Source organism: Mustela putorius, unplaced genomic scaffold (genome assembly GCF_011764305.1).
Source record: "Mustela putorius furo isolate JIRA1106 unplaced genomic scaffold, ASM1176430v1.1 tig00000224_pilon_pilon_pilon, whole genome shotgun sequence".
Taxonomy (NCBI): Eukaryota; Metazoa; Chordata; class Mammalia; order Carnivora; family Mustelidae; genus Mustela; species Mustela putorius.
In genome coordinates, this window is record NW_025421321.1 from 9,898,236 (window position 1) to 9,912,848 (window position 14,613).

The following is a 14,613-nucleotide window of genomic DNA, read 5'->3' on the forward strand; positions in this document are numbered from 1 at the left end:
AAGGGAATGGAATAAACACAAGATGTGTTTATCACTGAGGATGTGCTCAAGAAAGAGCTATGGACCTTAATTGAACGGAAGAACAAAAGTGAGGTCGGCATATGACATTTTCATTACCTAGGTGAAGTTTCTACCTTACGGGTTCGGGAACATTCTTTCTCCTAGCCTCCTACTGCTATACAATGGATTGGAAGTTTGGCCCTGGGTGAACAGGAGCCAACAAATGGCAGCATGACTGCTTTCGCATAGCGTATCTGCCCTCGGTCCCACAGTATGTCAGCAGGGAGGTGGGAGGTTAATGATTCATTCAGGAGACAGAGACCCCCGTAGGGATGAAAAGCTCATTCCTGGGTCTCCAGAGAAGGTGATGTGCAATATACATGTAGAGTATGTTATTCTAAAGCAAAGGTTGGCAATGCTTTTCTGCAAAGGGCTACCTAGGACATAGTTTAGATGCAGACCATAGAGTCTCTGCTGCAACTACTCAACTCTGCCGTTGTAGTGCAAAAGCAGCTGTAGACAATATGTAAATGAGTAGGCGTCGTTGTGTTCCCATAAAACTTTATTTACAAATACAGGCTGGGGGCCAGATAGAATCACAAGAATCAATACTCAGCCTTGCACTTCAGGGTCTTTTACTTTCTTTTTGTACAGCCAAGGTAGGTCAGTGGGTCCTTCCGTAACATCTTGAATTTTCTTCCAAATGACTATGATAAGCCTACTGTGTTGCAGGCCATTGTTTTTACAAAATGAAACCATGACATTTTCAAATTGGCTGAGAAATGGTTTGAATTATAGGATCCAACTTATCTGGAGAATCCTAGTATTCCTCTCCACTGTACTGGCCAAATCCGGTGAATTTAGTTCATTAAAAAGAAAAAAAGTAGGAAAAGCAAGAATGTGTCAAAATCAAAAGGGGCAATAACCAAACACACACATCCCTCCCCACCAGACCACTGGGGCTTATTTACTGTCAATAGTGAGTGTGCCTTCTGTCCTCCCAGTCAGCCTCTGGTTTGGGGACCTCATGTCCTTTCCGATCAACATCTTTATTTTCTATGTGCAAACTTGATAACAATTGTTCCTCATTATACTTAAGAAATAGAAATGCTTTGAAAAACAGTCACTGATGAACTGCCATGCTTACTTGTCTCCCTTTGTCCTTTGGGGGAGGCTAGGAAATAACTTCCACATTTTAATTCTTCCTCTCCAGGGAATGTTGTTTTGGTTGCAATGATTCATTTGCTGGGGGAAAAAATAGCTTTTCTAAAGGAAACGGGCAGTGAAAATCTGAGCGCCACCCGCTCCTGCAGTCCCAGATCCCCTCCAGTGGAGAGATTTTCACCATACTCTGGCACATCCAGCAACCTGGAAAATGCAAGGTGGACAGACCCATCCATTGTCCCCCTCGCCACCCCTGCAAGTTTCCCATGCATCCGTGCCTCCCGAGCCTTGTAAGGGACTCACTGGGCCTGGTTCCCAGAAGTCACTGAGATAAGACCCCCGGCCCCCAACCTCAACGAGCTTCCACGAACACACGAGAATTATACCAAAGGTTCCCCACGGTCAACACTGAGGCTTTATCTGTTGGTTATGATCATGAGTCCCCCTTCCAAGGGTCTGGTGATTCATTATTCAGGGAAACAGTGACAGAGCGATGAAGGAGTGGATAGAGAATGTTAGAAACTTTGTTATAAGATAAACTTAAAATGACACCATCTGGTCAGCAAAGAACTTCCAAAATAAAATCATCTCCACATCTGGATGTGAAGGTCATCCTCGAAGTACATATTATTGTTTTTTTTTTTTTAAGATTTTATTTATTTCTTTGACAGAGACAGATCATAAGTAGGCAGAGAGGCAGGCAGAGAGAGAGGGGGAAGCAGGCTCCCCGACGAGCCAAGAGCCCAATGTGGGGTTTGATCCCAGGACCCTGAGTCCATGACCTGAGCCAAAGGCAGAGGCTTTAACCCACTGAGCCACCCCGGCACCCCAGGACATATTATTCTTGCCACCTTTGAATCTTACATCCCAAACACTTCAGATTCCTTTCAGAGGGCCCCTTTATGAGGAGTTTAGGCGCCACGGTGAAAACCTGAGTCAACCGGAGAATCTGATGGGGGACAGTGTGTGGTCAGGGTGTGGACAATAGATGCCTATAAAATTCAGCAAGAGGGGAAGAGGAGATTAATGAGTCATGCTCAGAGCTGAGTCAGTGAGAGCCTTTGTTGAGAACTGCTCGTCAGCGGCCACTCACAAACAGAAATGAATCCATAAAACCCTGCTCCGGCCAGTGTCTCCCCTCCATGCACCGTTGGTACGAAGGCTCCTTCCGGCCTGGGAACACTCATCCTTATTGTGCTCAAGTGTGCAAGGAGAGCCAAGGGAAAAGATGTCCTTGAAATAAGAGGCCAAGCCTGTTTTGGACACCCAGGCTGTGGAATCTGGGGTTTCAAATCAGAGCTTCAAATAACGTTTAATAAAACTGTGGGATGTCTCATGCAAAATGCTAACTGTGGGAGGAAACAAAATTAATTTGGGAGTTGACAGGATCTAAGATTGAATGTCCTCTGCCTTCTTGCCTTCACTGAGCATGGTGGCCTTTCCCCTAGTCCTTGGGTAGGCCTACCTCACTGCAAATGCGGGACAATGCCCACTTTCCCCCCATCTATGCGAGACCCAGGAGGGCAGCTCACCCCTGCAAAGCACTAAGCAGAAGATAGTGAGCAAGAAAGGCGAATCGCTGCCTTTTTCACAGCACAGTGGTCAGAGACCATGACTGTGCAATGAGAGTGACCAGGACCTTCCGAGTCGCACACCCAATGCCACACACCTCGTTGGTACAAATGGCCTTACTTTGTGTCATCTTCCTTCCCCACTCATTGAAAAAATTTTCTTTTCTTTATAGTTTCAACAGGGAATGCAGTCTGCCCTCTGTGAAAGCCAGGCAGCTCCTGGCAAGCCCATGGGCTTAGAAGAGGCCATGGGAGCCCTCTTCATGCTGCATGACCCTATGGTGACTTGTATTGAACGTGTTCACTTTTCACTGCTATCCATGAAGTTAGAGGCCCTGGTGTTCCCACTGCTGGCTCTCTGTGGTACAATTCCACTGAGAATGATTCCCCAGGGGAGGCGGGTGCTGGCCTGCGAGGCCTTCCTCTGAGGTAGGGAGGGCTGACAGGTGCACCAAGCTGCCTAGACAGGCCTCCCTACCCGACACGAGTGTTGTATCTGGTGCCCATAGTCGGGAAAATGGCCTTGAGGACAGACATCCAGACCTGTTGAAGCAGATAGTGGCCTCACGCCCTGGGCAACATCTCTCTGCCTGCTCAAAGTCACCACCCCTCTTGTGGGCACCACACCCCACATGTGCCTATGCAGGGACGCAGTGCACAGACTGAGCCACAGGGAATCCGGCAAGGGGGTGCCCCGAGGAGAGGTCCAGCCCACGCAGGAAAAGCAGCCCCTGACAGGGCTTGGGGGAAGGAAAAGGGGTGCCTGTGCCAGTGAACAAGCTGCCTTCATGAGATGTAAGGCAGGAACGTTTCGTAGAAACCATCCCATCTCTAGACACACACACCCCCGCCCCGCCCAGCTTTGGATGGAGGATGATTTCCAGCATAGACTCATGTCCTTCCCTGCCTCGCTGTACACCTGCCTTCCATTTTCCCTTCCAGAAACACACAGCCCCTTGCACACACAGTCTGAGGAAAGGCCTGCCCTACTGACGCAAACACAGACCAAGAAGCGTCCAGCCCACCCAGGAGAAGAGGCTTCAAGCACCTCCACCAGGAAGCCCTCGGTTGCAAGTTGGGGAATCACAGCCTGAGACGGGCTCATTCATCAAGCGAGCGGAGAGCCGTCAGAGGGTCCAAAAAGGCCCGACTTTCACACTGTGTAGAGGCCAAGTGGGTGTTGCTCTGGCAGGACTGGAAACCTCCAGTTTCCCCATTTTGTACAGTCAGATATTCATGTTGTAAATGAAAGGATTTTAGAAGAACTCTCTCCTCCCATCTGGCCAGATAAGACTGAAGAAACTGCAAGAGAAAGTAGGAGGTCTTTTTTTTTCTTTTTGAAAACAAGGACTGCGTTCTCTCCTCTCCTACATGTCCAATGAAACGACCCAGGGAAACACACGATTTGCCCTCTGGCCCGACTCTCCCCAGGCTGGGGTGGGGGATGGTGGCTTCAGGGGGCCCAGGAGAGTTTCAGACACAAGCCCCAGAGTGAGGACGGTTCCGTCAGGGCTTCGCCATGGGAAAAAGCAGGCCCAGGACACCTTTCACAAGGCATTCTGCTATGCACAAACACAGGAGGAGTTAGTGAAAAAGATAAAGCGCTAGCTTCTGGCTTTCTCATATGTCAGCTTATTTAATCATGCCTATCTGATCCCACGGGTTTTTTCCCTGAACATCTCTAACAGACACTATGCTACGCCCACAAGCAGCAACGCAGCAAGATTTCAACAAAGAATAAAAGCAGTAAATGTGTGTTATGTATTTGGGGGGGATATGCACACCTACTAGTGCACACCCACCTCGGATCGGCTCAGGGGACACACTCCATGTTCTGGAGCATGGCATCCATGTTCAGGCCTGGATGACCAGCTGCCACTGTCCCATCACACTGACCCCTCCTCCATCCCTGTTCCCTGACATCTACACTAGCAACACCATCCTCTTCCTCCCCCAGCTCTGGTCCCATCCAAGGACAGGGAAACACCCCTACTCTGCCCCCATGTCTGCTATCCTTAACTCATTACGACTTCTAGTTGTTTCCGCAGGGCCGTGGCCTTAGCCGGTCCCCCCCGCCGCCCCCCCCCCGCCCCACTGTGCCACCCACCCCCGCCACATACACCCAAGAAGGTAGCCCCCTCGAGGGAGGGCAAGGACAGTTCCCATCCTGAGTCTCAGCAAGCAGAGGGTCCTGGGGCTCAGTGCAGTTAGTTTCCAGTAAGGAGATACATGGCTGAAGAGCTTTCATTTAGAAATGTTTTTAAAGTTTGGAGAGAAGCCTTGATTCCCAGCAATCATTCAACACACCACAGGATCTCCAGGAGACAGGCTGAATTGGGACACAGGATGCCTGAGCTTGGACCCTGTCCCCATGTCACCTTGGGTACTGGGCCCTAACCCTTTAGACTAATGGAAAACAGGGCAAACAGATTAAACCACGTTCACCCAGAAGACTGCCATCTGTACGACTCGGAAAGCTCCTTGCTCTGCCCAGCCCCTCTGGACAACGCTAAACAGGCTTAGCCTGCTGTGGGCAAACAGGAAAAGTAGGTCAGCTCAGCAGCACCGAGTGCCGTGATGAACTACTGATGCGCAGCGGCTGGGAAGAGAGGGGTGTGCCGGCTCGCAGCCCAGGCTGGGCGGCTCGGGCCAGCCTCCAGGGGGCAGCCAGGGGACCCAGGTAATGAGGAACATTCAAAGAAAGCTGGAGAGTTGATTCTTTGGGGGGGGGGGGGGAAAGAGAGACATGGCATAAAAAAGACGGTGTGGACTGACACCCACTGCCATTTTCCTGTCTTCAAAAGACAAATCAATTCGTATCTCTGCTGCAGTGAAAGAAGCCACTTCATCTGCACAGGTGCACCGCCCTGACAATTTTCAAGAACACTGTGGCCAAAGGTGGCGCTGCCGCCTGGCTGGGGTGGTGGGGGGAGCTTCTTCTACTTGCTGCCTCACAGCTCCTGGGGATCATCAGATGCTTGCTGGGGGGCAAGGACAGATTTGGGCGGGTGGTGCCAGGACCTCATGCTGGAGAGGGAGCACTGTACTGCTGCCATGTTCCCTGCATTTGGTCCAGCCTACAACTGTCCAGACAGAAAAAATCATCCCTCTGGGCCTCTTGGGCTCAGAAGCTGGACAAAGCCCCAGACACAAGGGAAATTCCCCTGAGGCCCAGGTGATCTAACCTATTTCCAGAAGTTGATGGCTGGAAACTGGTTTTCTCAGAAGGGCCCAGCACAAACCTAGAAGCTGATGCTGGGGTCCTCGGGGTGGGAGCAGGGGAGAGGGCCAGTTCCTGCTCCCCACAACTCCCAGGAGGGACAGGACCCCTAGCTCAACCCTCATATAGTTCATTGGTGCCCTCAGAGCAGGAACAAAAGTTAGTCGGGGGTGAGGTGGCGATGGGTCCCAAAGAAGTTTCTCCACAGAGCAGTGGCTTTGGGTCCCAGGCCAGGTCGCAGTGACCGAATCTGTAAATCCAGATATGTATAATTTTTAAAAGGCTTTCTTCTAACATGTGGGACATTGTTTCCTCTTTCACTTTTCTGACAAAGGTATCACAAGGCCTTGTCAATAAACCTTTTAGAAACATTCAGACCCCAAACCTTACAACTTGGAGAATGTTCATCTACCGTCTTTCAGAAATGACCTGATCTGAAACATTTTCTCTATAGCATTTTCAAGAACAAAAAGGCAGAAGGGTCATCCCTCAGCCTTCGCGGGTCAGTCCTTCCTTCCTTCTTCCTCCTAGCCCTTGAGTCTTTGTTCACACAGGATCCATGGGCAAAGAGGCAACAAGGCAGACCCTGAGTTCAAAATGCAGCTCTGGGGGCGCCTGGGTGGCTCAGTGGGTTAAAGCCTCTGCCTTCAGCTCAGGTCATGATCCCAGGGTCCTGGGATCGAGCCCCACATCAGGCTCTCTGCTCAGCAGGGAGCCTGCTTTCCTTCCTCTCTCTGCCTGCCTCTCTGCCTACTTGTGATCTCTGTCTCTGTCAAATAAATAAATAAAATCTTTAAAAAACATTAAAAAAATAATAAAAAATTAAAAATAAATGCAGCTCTGACATTTCACTCGCTGGTTGACCTCGGGCAAATTAACCACACCTCTTTCTGCCTTGCTTTCTCCCTTTCACAGAGAAGTTGAGACTTAAGAACACGATACCTGTAAAGCACCTCAAATGTGAGCTCGATGAATGTTAGCTCAGGGGGTTGTTATTACAGCAATTCTAGGAACCAGTTAAAAGGTGCTATCCCACATTTAGATAACAGACAGCAATCATGGACATCCATTAGCTTTAATTTTAAATTACAAAGATATTTGCCAGCTACCAGAAAATCTACAAAGCAAATCCTTCTAAATGTCCCTTGGCAATCCGAAAGGTTCCTGTACTAAGGGACTTGAGCTTGCATAACAGTATTTTCCTGAAGAGCTGGCGATAAACAACATTTCTGTGAACTGAATCATACTTTAGATGTGTGAGTGGCTCAAGGCCCACGCACTGAAGGAGTGCAGAATCCCACCCTCACTAATGATCCTTCTGCAATGCAAAGCTCATCACCTCCAATTAGTCTGCTTAACAGAGTATCATACACCTGCTTTCCATTAGGGCCACTAACTGCGATTTTTTTTTTTAACTTTGTAATTTGGGGTAAAAGTTGAGAAGGTTAGATTCCTTCTATAGTTTTAAATAATTAATTTTATACTTTTAGCCATATTTAACGAGGTTGGAAGTGAAGAGCTGTTCAAATTGAGTGCACATTAGTCAAATCTACCCTTCAATGCATTATTATTAATTCAATGCAGCCACAGCATCTCAAAGCATGTCTGATTTACTTGCTTGGTTAACTAAGTAAGTCTGTATATTTAGTGGTGTTACATTCTTATCTCTACCTAAATTAAATCATGCAGTTTTCAATCCCCAGAGTACACCAAATCCTTAAGTCTAAGAAAAACGATCAGATTCTTTAGAACAAGACCAAACAATCACTCCAAGGTCACACTAACATTTTTGGATGTTGTCAACATAAACACATAAATGTCATCTTTGCAAACTTGTTTGAAGAAAAAGGAAGCCAACAGACAAATAAATAAAACAAAAGGAGATGTGTGGTTTGAAGGAAAACATTTACAGATTTTCTCATTGTTTTCTGATGGAGAAGAAACATGTATTCGACGTAATCCATTCTTCTTTCATTAATAAAAAGGTAAAGGATCTTAGACCCCTTCTCATTAAGTCAAGTCAAGTTCTCTATTATGTGGGTATTATATATGTGTATACACATAAAATTAAATATATATATAATTTTTTAAAATGGCAGTAAGAATTATTAAGTCCTTCCTCTTTCTCCTAGAAATATTTTCTCTCTTCTTTACTGGAACTCTCACTAAATTACTCATTGGAGATTTTTTCCCTCCTTCATGTGGTTTAAAGTGTTTATTCTACCTTCCTCCAGAGTAGAAGCCAAGTTCATGACTATGTAAGACCACCACCAGGACAGCACACCCTAGGGAGTGGTCCGTCTGTGGCCCTACCCTTGCAAATATTTGGAAGTAATGAAAAATTATATTAGAGCATCATAGTCCTTCGTGGCCATGATCACAAGTGAGGTTTGAACAATGTATGGGGGTGTGTGTGTGTGTGTGTGTGCACGCACGTGTACAGGAATGTGGCATTTCCATATGTTGTTGCATGGCAACATGGTAAGATGACAACACAGTAAGATTTTACACCACTGGGAGGCCAAGAATCCCAGGGGCAGGAAGAACATCCCCATATCAGAGAGGGGATCCTGGCGAGTTGTACAAAGCAAATGCTTTCCTCTTTCTGTTGTTCTCTTATCTTGGTTTGCTTTCTGGTAAGTTCCTAAGTACTCTTGTACAGCCACGAGGAGAAGACTGAGAGTGTGATTTGGGTTTAGACAAAGAGGAAGGAATTGCATTCAGGAGGAAGAGCCTCATAGAAGCTTTAAAATGCTGAAAATAGAGTGGTTTCATGCACGAGCAAGCAGTTTCAACAATGACCATGGAGGTGTAGTCCCAGATCCGGGTTTGGAAACCAGAATTCAGAAAACCAGGGTCAAGCCCTCTCAGGCACCTGTCCTGCCCTTGGGGGACTTTTAAAGGGCAGGATGAGGAGATAGGAGGGCAGAGCTGGGCTCCCCATGCTGGGAGCTGCTTTTCTTTGTGCAAATTCAGGGAAGGCCTCAGGGCCGGACACCACCCTCCAGAGGAGCGACAGGAAGGCTGCTCTGTGTGATGGGGCTTCATCTGCAGGAAGGTGTAATCCGAAGATGTGGACTGCGGGGTTCACTCCATCACTGACCAGCCAGGTGACTTTGAAAATCACCTACTGTTTTTGGACTGTGGATTCTTCCTGGGGCTAAAATAAGAATTAACATGGCTCACTATGAAATGTCCTATCAAAATGAGATATTATAACTGTTTGAATATGGTCAGTTAGCCTGTGTTCTATTCTAGGTAAGAATGACCTGCACAGATCTCTGTACAGGTGATAAGGAGGCAGGGTGAGGAAGGCTGATAAGGACCCACTGGAGTAGAAACCCCAGCTATGTCACAGCATTGTCCATCCATAACTGCGCCCTGGTGACAAATCAGGGCCATTTGTGCCCTTAACGATGGGTACCTAAGTCCTTAATATCCTAGAGCATGTGGCTACCTGAAGTTCAGGGCTGTGTTGCTACTGCGTGTGTGGCTCCTACATGCCTGTTTGCAAATGAGTCAGACATAGGTCAAGGTGCTGATGCTCTCAGTTGGGGATGACTAGAATATGAACCCATTCTGACCCCGTAGGACCTTGCTTGCACCACCTGTGACCAAGTTTGCTGATGACCTGGCATAAACACAGTCCATGATGACAACATCCAGCCTTGGTGGATCCCAGCAAGTCCTTTGTTTTTTGGACTGGGGTCAATTAAAAAAAAGAAAAAGAACCCTTCTACTGGAAAGTTAGTATTAAAGAAGTAAAATGACAATCCTCGTGGGTTGTCTGTGCTGTGGTTTCTGTATGCAAATTCTTCCCCTAGTTGTTTTGATTCCTGCCCATTGCAGACTCTGCTGTCCTGTAGGATGCATAGCTATGCTTGCCTGTGTAGGGTGTCCATGACTCCAAGTGATTTCCCATCGGTTAGGTTGGTTTCCTTTTCTTACAGATGAAAGCAAACTCTACTTCCAAGACTGTCTGACTTCACGCTGATTTCTCCTTTAAAAAGGAATACAGAACAGGCTCTTCCCCTTGTCCAGCCCAGGAGCTGTCTGCTCCATACTTCCAAGCTTCCAGAGAGAAAGTAGGAGAGTGTGTATGTGCGTGTGACTTCATACAGGCAAGACAGAAGGCACTGGGTCACATAGCTCTCGAATACAATGGGAACCATGCTTCCCCATTTGGGATGCACGGTCCTTCCTGCCATCAGGAAAGCATCACGGAATCAGTCCATGCAGAGCTAAGGATCCCACACCTATTTTTTAAAAATTCAAGGGAACAGCGGACGGTGGTTGCAAAAAGTTACACATGTGGTAACACGATGGCACTAGACACACATTGTACCAGTGTCACCTTCCTGGTGCTTAGGCGTAGGCACTGGGGGAACTGGGCAATGGGGGCATAGGACACAGTGCTTCACAACTTTTGAATCTATAATTATTGCAAAATAAAAGTATTTCAAGAACAAGGTGGCCAGCAAATGACAGTAAGAGTGCTGAGCAGCAAGGACACCCCAATATAAAGCCCCAAGGCTGGGGATGAGTCCTCCACTCTCTCCAGGGCCCTCCTCCTGAGGTCCATCCAGCCTGGGGAAGTACCCTGCACCAACACCTCCTGGGTGTGGAGAAATGAGACCCCATTCTTTCCCTCTGTTTCTTTTTCTTTTTCTTTTTTTTTTTTTTAAAGATTTTATTTATTTGACAGGCAGAGATCACAAGTAGGCAGAGAGGCAGGCAGAGAGAGAGGAGGAAGCAGGCTCCCTGCTGAGCAGAGAGCCCGATGCGGGACTTGATCCCAGGACCCTGAGATCATGACCTGAGCCGAAGGCAGCGGCTTAACCCACTGAGCCACTCAGGCACCCTCCCTCTGCTTCTTAATGCTGGGTGCCACTGACACTGGGAAGAGAAAGCCAGGGCTCAGAGAAAGTCAGGGCTCAGAGATTTCAGATCCTTCCTGTCCTTTTTTTCAAAGATTTTATTTATTTATTTGACAGAGAGAAACAGTGAGAGAGGGAACACAGGCAAGGGGAGTGGAAGAGGAAGAAGCAGGCTTTCCGCAGAGCAGGTACCCTGATGTGGGTGGGGTTCGATCCCAGGACCCTGGGATCATGACCTGAACCAAAGGCAGATGCTTAACGACTGAGCCACACAGGTGCCCCTGGACCCTGGCTATTCTTTCTTGCTTATTCTATTGATTAATCTTCCAACTCTCAGTTTTGCCAAGCATTGCAACACCCAGAGCCTGTCAACTTTCAAAAGGTAACTTGGCAAATAAGCCTGCTGCCAATTCCCATGTTTGGGGCAAAGCACTTGAAGTGTCAGGAGTGCACTTGAGAAGGATGGTGACCCCTCAGTGGCTAGCATGGTTTTCTCCAGAACATTCCCTCTTCCAGCCCTACTTTTCTTTCTCATTATACTACAGTGTGGCCCTGAAGGGTCACCAAGATTCTTTAGCAGGCTCCTTTAGGAAAGAGACCTGGGGCCCTCGGCTAGCCCATTACCCAGGCCATGGAAGACTTCTTCCCTTCCATCCTGGGCTCCACAGTGCTGCTCCCCACTTTACAAATGAGGAATCCAGAGCAGAGAGAGTTTAAGAAGGTCACATGGCCTGAGAATGTTTCACTGGTGTTGGCTGGTCATGCTAGTAACAATACTTCCCAAACCAGGATTATTAGTACTTAGAAGGGGGCTTGCAAGACCTGCCCCTTGGCTCCCTACTCCAGCACAACAGAAACCACAGGCTCCTCCAGCAACCCCTCCAAAGGCTCCTTCCCTTGGGCATCCCTGCGTGGCCCCCACCCTTCCCCACCTTTGGGGGAGCTGCCATGTATCTTCACCCTCGTTCTGGCTCTCACCAGCACCATCTTCAGCGTGGCCCCCACTTCACACCCTAGGACACCTCTCCAAGTCTGAACTGAGATCCGGAAATGGAAGCACACTCGGGGAATCTCAGATGAGTTTGGTCCCTGAGAGTTTGATACAGCAGAGGGGACCTGGCATTTCCGCCATCCTTATCTCTTCTTCCTCAGCGCATCAAATACTGACTCAGCCTGGGCTGGGGGCCAGGCATCGTGGACGGCAGGAGGGAGGTGGGTAGGCAGGTGGGTAGGCAGACACAAAGGGAGCAGGCTCCTGGGGCCGGGGGAGGGGGCCCAGGATTAGGCACCGTGAGACTGGCACTGCCAGCAGCACCTGGAGTGCGGGCCTCAACTTCCTCTTCCGGCAAACAGTGACAAGATGACAGTGTGTCACCGGCATAGAGACTACTTGCAATGTTCAGGAGATGAGAAAAAAAAGGCCATTGTGAGTGTTTTGAAGGTCTATAGCAGCATTCTGCTCAAATGTAGCATCCTCCTGGGATCTTGCTAAAGGGCAGATGCTGATCTGTTGTGGTCTGAAGGAGCTAGGATCCTGCATTTCTAACCAGTGCCTGGGAGCCCTTGGAGGGGCAGGTGCACGGCTCATCCCGGGCCGTGGGGATCGCAGCGTGGGCAAGGCACCACCGTCATGAAGACAGAAGTGTCTGCTGGGGTGGAGGCGTGGTGGGAGGGATACCAGAGGTCACCCCTTCCACCTAAGGCAGATGGACCCCCGGGAGCCTTTTTCTGGATGTACGCAGGGTGGAGGAGCACTGCCATGGGCTTGCTCGCTGTCCACCACACCCCATCGAGTGTGCGCTGAGTCTCCTCCATGGAGGGGGCGAGGAGACGTGCTGCTGCCTCCAGCAGCCTCTTCCATTTCCTGTTGGTTGAACTCATTAGAAAATTCTCCGTACTGAGCCAGAATACCACCGTCCCTCCCTGTCTGGCTTTCTATTCATTTCTTCTTGCTGTGTGTCCAGGGGCTATCCGGAATGACAGCACTCAGATTAGATTATGGCTATTTTTAGAGGCACCAGAGTGGTTCAGTCAGTTAAGTGTCTGTCTTCTGCTCAGGTCAAGATCTCAGGGTCTTGGGATCCAACCCCGCATCAGGCTCCCTGCTCAGCGGGAAGACTGCTTCTCCCTCTCCCTCTGACCCTGCTCCCTCCCCGCTTGTGCTCTCCCACTCTTTCAAATAAATGAAATCTTAAAAAAAAAAAAAAACTATTAGGTTACCGCAATTTTTAAACATTAAAGTGAAATTCATTTAACATGTAATTAGCCATTTTAAAGTATGCAATTCAGTGACGCTTACTGCATTCACAAGGTTGTGCAACCACCACCTGTCTCTAGATTCACAATTTTTTCATCACCTCAGAGAAACCTCCTGTACCCATTAAGTCCTTGCTCTCCACTCCCCTTCAAACCCCTTTTTGTATCAGTGCATTAGCCCGTTCTGGATATAGGCTATAAAAGGATTCATGCAACAGGTGACCCTTTGTCTCGGGTTTCTCCCATAAATGAAATGTTTCCAAGGTTCATTCATGTGGGTACCTGTTTCAGAATTGCCTTCCCTTTTAAGGGCTCATACTGTTCCATTATATGTGTGTACCACATTTTGTTTATTCGTTCATCCATTCATGGACACCTGGGCTGCGTCCACCTTTTGGCTGTTGTGAACAACACTGCTACAGATGTGGGTGTAAGTTTCTGTGTGGACACATGTTTTCATTTCTCCTGCGTGTATACCCAGGAGTGGAGCCGCGGGGTCATATGCTAACTCCATGTCTAACCAAGGAAACACCAAACTTCTCCACAGTAGCAGTATCCGTTTACAGCAATACACAACAGTTCCAATCTCCCCATAGCCTTGTTATTTTCTGCTAAACATTTTTTTTCTGTTTATTAAAGCCATCCTAGGGATGAAATCAGCTCTCAAGAATCAGAGAAAGGTGATCTTGTCCCCCCAGAGACCTGTCTGTTTCAGGCCAAATATCCCCAGTTGCCTCCACCACTCGATCATCAAGGAGCCTCCTGAAATGCTGTCTTTGGAAGGAAGCAGAGTGCACCCTGCTGTGTACGGAGTTCTAATCTGGAGCACAGGTAGCCAGAGGCCCCCCCAAAGCTGGCTCACTCGGGCATACAGTCTGTGGTCTCTCTCCCTAAGCTGCTGGAGCACACACCTTGTTCCTTGTTTATGATTCTTCCTAACCTAAAAATATATGAAAGCCTTTTGCAAAGAGTTCAGCAGGATATTCTTGTCCTGAGTAGTTTGGCTTCCGTATTTCTAGAGAGAAGTGCTTGCAGTGGCCAAGCTGTACCGAATTTGGGAGTGAGGAATCAGGGAAAGCTAATTCCAAGGACATAATTACAGCCTAGGATTTGAAGTCAAGTGCCTCCCAATGGGTCACCTCTAAATCTCAGAGATTTGGAAGAAAAGAGAAAAAGTGATCCAACAAGTCTTGAATATTTAAATACTCTGTGAAGCAAATTATTCATAACTACCAATATGTGCCCCAGAGATAGTTTCTACTGCACTTTCATGAAAAGATTTAGAAGGCATTTTGTCCTAAATAATTTACGGATACCTTAAAAAAAAAAATCAGTGGTAACATTTCAAGTCCAGGTTATATTATTTGAACTTGAATACATTTCAAACAAATAAACATCACTCTTTTACAGCTGGGTATCAATGACCATCTACAAAATCAACACCAAAAAATTAGCCAACTTTTCTCGCAAACAAAACAGGAAAGTGACCTCGACTTTGTTGGCAGATAACCAAGAATGTATGATC

General features: G+C 47.9%; 1 protein-coding gene across 5 annotated transcripts in view; it reads right to left on the bottom strand.

Annotated features, from left to right (window-relative positions):
• The window catches only part of NPAS2 (neuronal PAS domain protein 2), a 153,025-nt gene that overhangs the window by 88,407 nt on the left and 50,005 nt on the right, over positions 1–14,613 (bottom strand). The window lies entirely within an intron of this gene.